This window comes from Schistocerca gregaria, chromosome X (assembly GCF_023897955.1).
Source record: "Schistocerca gregaria isolate iqSchGreg1 chromosome X, iqSchGreg1.2, whole genome shotgun sequence".
In the NCBI taxonomy this organism is placed as follows: domain Eukaryota; kingdom Metazoa; phylum Arthropoda; class Insecta; order Orthoptera; family Acrididae; genus Schistocerca; species Schistocerca gregaria.
The window spans coordinates 197,860,117-197,867,130 of NC_064931.1; positions in this window are offsets into that span (position 1 = coordinate 197,860,117).

The following is a 7,014-nucleotide window of genomic DNA, read 5'->3' on the forward strand; positions in this document are numbered from 1 at the left end:
GTATACACTTTTCGGTGTATGATGCAGGATACTGGTCATGTCACTATCATTTCCCCATTTCTTCTTCCAATCACGAATGCTGCAAGGAGAGCATGACTGCCGATAAGCCTTCGAATGGTAACAGATTTCTGTGATTTTTTCGTCGTGATCGTTTCGCATGCGTATCTGTGAGGAAGTAACATGTTTCTCATCTCTTATTGGAACGTGCGTTCTCTGAATTTCGACAGTAAAACCCTCCGTGATATGCAACGCCTCTTTGGAACGTCTGGTACTGGAGTTTATTGAACACGAAAAGTGACGCTCTCTCGCCTAGCAAACGATCGTGTGAAGAAGCGCACCAATAGTATTACTATTGCATCCGTACTCTGCAAACCCCTGTGAAGTACATGGCTGATAGTTCTTCCCACTGTACTAGATATCAGAGCCTCCTTCCCAGTCAAGTACAAATCGTTCATTTAGATCAGAATGCCAAAATATCAGCAGCTGAACTGTTACAAAATATTTCAACGTTTAGAATTGAAACACAGTCTGCACCTACAAAAACTGTGATACTATGGTTGTAGTTAGGAATGGTGGTGCTGGGTTGGGCGGCGCTCTCCCTCGCCCCAGTTAACAATACAATGCAGAGTTGAGGGAAAAAAACCTACCTCAAACAGTTATCGCCAGAGGTTTTAAGAAACACAGTACACACGAAATAGAGCCACTCAGAATACTCAAAACATTAGCAATAATTACGGCCACCAATTGTCACAGATGTCCTTAGGAGAAAAGCACAGCTGCTATTCAAGTGACAATGTACGTTAACTTGGAACTTATGACTGGTAACTGTTAATGACTACAAAACATTTTTACAAATAAAAAACACAACCTCCTTTAAGCACTTCAATAGCTAAGTTTCTATGACGTCCGTAACCGAGTGTTCCTGACCGAAACAAGTTCTTGGTGAGCCAAAAATACAATACTCTTGAGCCCCATTTCCTACAAGCCAAACCAAACTGAGCCGGCACCGACCCAGACTTACGTCTTCACGCTAGACGCTCGACGGCAAGGCCACGCTCGAAAAATCGCGCCCCCGACATGGACATTGGAGCGCCCCCACAGCAGTTGCCGTGGGTGTGTGTAGTAGAGTCCTGAATGACCGAGCAAGTGATCACAGAATGCGAGATTGGTGGAGCACAGCCTAAGTGGTTAGACTGCCCACACCTGTTATAGTGGCCGGGCATAGAAGGCATGACCGAATCCTATGTAATGTCTGACTCAAGACGTTAAACGTGTCTTCATACGTAAGCAACTACTGCCAACACAGTCTTCTCATTGGTTTTTTGTCTGCAGTCATGCGGTGTGAGGCAGCCAGTGCAGTAAGACTGTAACCAATGCGTAGACATTGAAGAAATGGAAGGGTCTAAAAAGCGAAATATTGAACAGATTTCTGTTGGTTGTGGACAAAATCAGCGAGTCCACTTGGAAGGTATCGTGCATAAACTGCTCTACGTTACTGTATGTCTGGTGCGGCTCACTCACTTGAAGAAGAAATGCTTTTTTAAGCAATCTACACTGACATCCTTCGGGGATACCGGCAGTAATGAAAAATAATATAACAGTAAAATGTGTTACAATGTGTCCGACCTTTTAGTGTTATTACTGGTGAAGGTTTCAAAGAACTAGGCTAAGATAGTCTAGTTGCACATTATGGGGAAATCAGCATTTCAGATGTTATGCTACATCCCTCTACTATAAGCAGAGATGTCGAAGAACAGCTTGATGAAATTTTAAATAGCATAGTGCCATCGGTTATTTAGGAATACAACATACGCCGCAAAAGATGATATGTGGACGGATTCACACAATCAGGTGCATTATTTGACGCTTGCAGTACATTACGTAAATATGGATTGGTGTATTGTGAGTAATGTTTGATTTACAGCTTAATTCCTGACTGTTAAGAAGGGAGTAAACATTAAAAAAGAACATTTCCCCCGACGTGTTACATAATTTAGATTTTGTTTTCGACCAATGTCCAAATATAATAAATTCTTCAGAAATTCACGAATTGCTTCTTCGTGATGCTCACTGTATTAACACAGGACTTAACCACACTCTCGATGAAGACAGTTTCTTGTTAAGTGATGCTCTGAACATCATAGCGACTATAAATACTGCAACATGTATCGTGCGGCAAGTGAAAATGTTTATCTCTGCATAACTTTGAAATCAATTTTGAAACAATCTTGTGCATTATGCAAAAGTCTTTACTCGTTCAAAATAACCAAGATGCTGCTTTGGTAACCGATGAAACTACTTTAAAGAGGGTAATTTGTAGGGGAATAAGCGCCTACAATCTATTTCTTCTTTGGTTTGACTACAAGTCTGCTGTGTCAATGAAAATGAGTCTTTACGCGTTCAAAATAACCAAGATGCTGCTTTGGTAACCGATGAAACTACTTTAAAGAGGGTAATTTGTAGGGGAATAAGCGCGTACAATCTATTTCTTCTTTGGTTTGACTACAAGTCTGCTGTGTCAATGAAAATGACAGAGGTATGGTCACTTACTGTAGTTACAAGTGCTGTTTCATTATGATACGCGGAAGAATACGTTAGCAATTATATAGCGTAATTGATGTATACTAACATATATGTATGTCTAATGAGAGGTACAAGGAATTAAAAATCGAGCCCTGCCTTTCCTACGCGAGAAGGATGTAATAACTTCCAACCTAAATTCTTACGTTCCTTTCCGTAAGGAGATACACTTGATGTAAATGAAAAGCTGGAAATTCTTACCAGTATGCGTCAGAATTGTGCTACTTTGGGAGGTACTACTTGAAATCATTAACGTAATCGTTCTTGTATAGTTAGTGAATAGTGTGAATAATGTATTGTAGCCAAACAGAATTATTGTAATTGGTATAATATTTTATCAATGTAAAATAGTTTTGTCGGTGCACCTTCATGCAGTTCTTTATTACTTCTCTCTCTGTTGTTTATCAACATAAAGCCGTCAAGTACAGTGCCATTCCTACCCACAAAGAGAGAGCATTTCAAGAACTGGAAAAGTAGTAAATTGTCCGCTGCAGATGATGTAGTCTATATTTTAATGCACGCTGGAACTATGATGATGACATGTTCAAGTGGCAGACATGAAAAGGGTCTACCAGAGATGGCGGCAGTTACATAACGCATTTTATTTATCCCAGCAACAAGCGCACCTAGTGAGCGGTGCTTTAGTAAAGCTGGCAAGTTACTCGTATTAACAAATCGTCACAGCCAATTAAATCCAGACAGCGTCAGTGATGTTCTGCTGATAACGGGTGATCATAAATTTTCTTTAACTGAAAGCAATGGAAAGTCACAACTGTGAATACATAACGTTGTTCATATATTTTCTGTATACATATAGTCGTCTCCTAGTGGTATTATTTATTTAATATGTACTGTTCGTATTTTCCCATTATTGACAAGCGAAATAAATCTTCTGTTTGGAAATGAGTCTTTTTTGCTGTCCTTGTGCCGAATATCAAATTAGCACATGCTGCATGAAGTTAATGTAAGCCATCTTGGAAACGTTACTTTCGTGTTAAAAAAAAAGAGAGGGAGAAAGAAACTAAGAAGAAGAAAGAAAAAGGGGGATGATAGACACACACAGAGAGAGAGAGAGAGAGGCGTTTGGGTTTGTGCAGTACGGAGAGACGTGGCACGATGTCATCCAAGACCCGTCATGGTCGGTTACTCGCATGCCCGTAGTCGGGATAACAGATATGGGACGAGTACATGATGGTCGATCAGAGTCTTGTGGGGTCGGGCACAAGCTGCTCGCCCTCCCCCTCCCCCACCCCCACCCTCTCCCCCCTCCCCCGACCGCCTCCCTTCAGTAGGTGAGACCTAACCGGTCACAGGGTCGTTGCTACGTGAGTTTCCACCCTACGCGAGGACTGAAAATTGTCGCCTCCTCTATTGTACTACCATCGGTCTCACCGATATTCCCCCTCCCCCCCCCTCCCCCTCCACCACTAACATCCAACAGCACATCAATGCAAATATGCTATTACAGTTTTAATCATTAAACTAAGTTGACCACACATCCTCGTTTTCTGCGGACAGTTCTTAATTTCACGTTTTGTCCTCAATTCCTTTAAAACTGATTGATGACAACGTCCTCAATTTCTTATATTGTGCCTGTTTTTGACGTTTTCCGAAATAACTGAACTAGGAAGAATGTGCCGAATATTTTAAACTAGAACGCAACTCAATATAGCAGTGCAACCAAATATGGCATAAATTACGTATTGTATTTAATTACAAGAAAATCGACTAATAAGGGTGAGGAACTATTTTCTGGTGCGAATGAATTTTTCCTTCAATTTAGAAATTATGCTGTACTGATGGGAACTATGCCAAAGCATCAAAACAGGTCATTTGGATAATCAGGGTGTTATTTCGTTTCTGTTTCAACTGAAATATTTTTATAATGGGGAATAAATTTCGTCTTGCGATTAAATAAATAAATTACTCCCTCTTTGTGTTTTCTATGGAGACTTCTAGAACTTTTATTAGCCGCCCCAGTGACACAGTTGTCTAAGCGGCTGGTTTCTGATTATTCAGCAGAGATGGGTCCGGGTTCGAATCCTAATGGGGCATGTATGTTGTATTTGTCTAAAGGGACAGTACTAATTCTGAATATTGTATGGAATAATTCTTTGTATTACATTAGAGAACTGTAATAACATTTTTACCAAATATGTTATTAATTTTTATAACTTTTAAATATTAATAAACTCTAATCTAATAACTGTTATATGACTTACTACGATCCAAACTTAAAAATTGCCTGTCCTGTTGAATTTAGGAGGTATGTCTTGATTCTCTTCGAATTAGAGAATGACCTCTCTGCTTTCGCTGTAGTTACAGGAAGTGTGGACATTACCTTCAGAAGGTTGTAGACATTTGGATAAATGTCTTTGTTACATAATTGCTGTGCTTCCTTGGCAGATGATGGTCTGGAATCTTCTTTCACAGATATCCTTCTCCATAATGTAATTCAGCAAGAACGTCAACTCCACATTCCACAAGTCCAAAGTAGAGTTCAGTTAACGGGTTGAACTGTTCTCGATCTTCACTATTTAACAATAATTCACTAACTGAAATCGAGAACACTGAAGAAAATCCAGACAGCACTTTCTTATCTTTAATTCTATTATAAAACAATCTAAGAGCAGAATAAAGACCGCCCCTGAGTAGTACTCTTCAGGATCACTCTATCAAGTTGTTTGGTCTGTTCTTTTCATTCTCAGCCACACAAGCAACCAAAACTGAGAAGTCTAGCTGGTGACAAATTTCAGTTGCTTTCTCAAAAAACTGAAAGTCTTTGTACCATCAAACCTCTGAATTTACAGTTATTCTCTAGTGTCTGCAGCTACTTCCATGACTTCTCTTAAATGCAGTGTTGGGTTCTGAAGTCACATTTCCGCCCTTAAAGTATTTTTGTCCATTGGGTCAGTCTTATGGAGCATTACCCTTATTTTTCATGCATTTAAAATTTCATTAGGAAGAAACTATGTGGTTTATTTAAACGGTGACACCATAATTTTAATATTAAATGGATTCCACAGGAGTTAAATTTATTGTCATGTACGATTAGCGTAATTAAATTAACACAATTATTTAATAATAGTTCACTCTTCCAAAATATAACTAAAAAAGTTACTCTAAAATATCGCTTAAGGTAAACTGGACAAACAACACATCTCAGCCACGCTAATTAATGCAACTCCGCTCTTGTTGTCAGTGTGACGAAACATTTTAAAACTTTCACAGGCACTATTCACCATTTTAAAAATGTGTGTGAAATCTTATGAGACCTAACTGCTAAGGTCATCTGTCCCTAAGCTTACACAATACTTAACCTAAATTATCCTAAGGACAAACACACACATCCATGCCCGAGGGAGGACTCGAACCTCCGCCGGGACCAGCCGGACAGTCCATGACTGCAGCGCCCCAGACCGCTCGACTAATCCCGCGCGGCAATTCACCGTTTAACTATGATGTAAACACATACTCAGTGACTGGTCAGTGACCCTAGGGCACAGCTATACATTAAGGTGAGAAACATTACTACTATTTAAATAAATGAAAAAAAGCCTCCATGGCCTTCTTTTGTGGAAGTGCGATTAATGGTCCCGATCCACCCCCGCCCTCCCCGTATCTACGCGCTAATCGTTGATTCTCCAATTGTCTACCTCCACATCGCCACAGTTTTCTAACATTGAAATCTTTTTTTAGGCAACATGATCGAGCAGAAAATGCCTCAGACACCTTCCGACGATATGCACTACCTTATTTATGCGAAACTGTTGTGAATCTATTCACAAACCACGTCCGATACTCACTAAGCTCATATTTTGTTCACTTAACGACAATATGGAACTTTATCGAATGCCTTCCGGAAGTCAAGGAACAAGGCATTAACCACGGTGCCTTTGTCTACTACTGTGTTCCGCATCTCATGGACGAACAAGGCAAGCTGAGTTTCATAAAATGTACGTTCGCAGAATCCGTGTTCATTTCTGTAGAGGAAATTTACTTCTCCAAAGACATCAAAATTTTTGAGCATCTTCAAAAGTTGCGGAATTCTGCAACAGACTGACGACAACGCTACATGTATGTAATCACGTGCGCGTGTCCGTCGATACTTCTCGAAAACGAGAACGACCTGCACTTTTTTCCAGTCTTTTCGTCGCTCCAGTGACCTACAAAAACCGCTGCTGGAAGGGTAGTAAATTCTTCTGCATAGATATATAGGATTCGATCAGTATCTCATCCTGCTCAGATGTCTTCCCGCTGTTGACTGATTTTAATTAAGTTTCTAATTCGTGATCAGTTATCGCATTCTCTGCTACGTCCATCCAATTTAATATCTCAACGAGTCCAAGAATTTCTGTTGAGTATTGCCTTTTTGCCTCGTATTTCCTGTTTCCCTCACTATTTAATCTCTCAGAACGACTCTTTCATCTTCTT